The following is a 664-nucleotide window of genomic DNA, read 5'->3' as shown; positions in this document are numbered from 1 at the left end:
ATTTTCATGTACCCCAAATTTGAAGGGACTAGTTATTTTTCCAAAAAAAGTTGCTAAATGCTATCCTTCACCACTATCTCAAAGGCGCAAAAAAGCACCCATTGAGACCATTTAAGTGCCCCAAATACCTTTAGCAGGGCAATACGAAGGTACCCATAGTGATTCCCCATGTCAGACCATCTTTTGGGGGGCGTCAGGCTGATTTCACCAAAAATGACAGGACTTTTCACACAATACCTTTTCACCGGGTCCCGTTTTCGCCGATTCCAAATTGAATACGGGGATACACAGGGACGCGCGCGATAACTTTTCACCTGCAAAACCTCCGATGACGGCGAAAAGTCTGGCAACGGACTTTTCGCCTCAAATTGAATATGGCCCAAATACTTATGGAAGCCAGTACATTATCCTATCAATCTTATAGTCTTAGGTATGTGTCATTTTGAGTATTTAATGGTTGAGTTGTCTTTAAGGCCATGATGTTACATTACAAGTCAGTTGTCTATGACATCATAAGTGTCCATGACATCACAGCCTGGAATTTTCAAAGCAAATCTCAGTCTTTGAAAAGGTTTTGATAGAGTGAGTATTTTTTTTATCAATACCTCATAGACTTTATTCTACATGTAGCTGAGCCATATTTTACCTCCATAATAATATCATC

This window comes from Taudactylus pleione, unplaced genomic scaffold, assembly GCF_031769625.1.
Source record: "Taudactylus pleione unplaced genomic scaffold, aTauple2 ptg000016l, whole genome shotgun sequence".
NCBI classification, from domain to species: Eukaryota; Metazoa; Chordata; class Amphibia; order Anura; family Myobatrachidae; genus Taudactylus; species Taudactylus pleione.
This window is presented reverse-complemented; position numbering follows the sequence as displayed.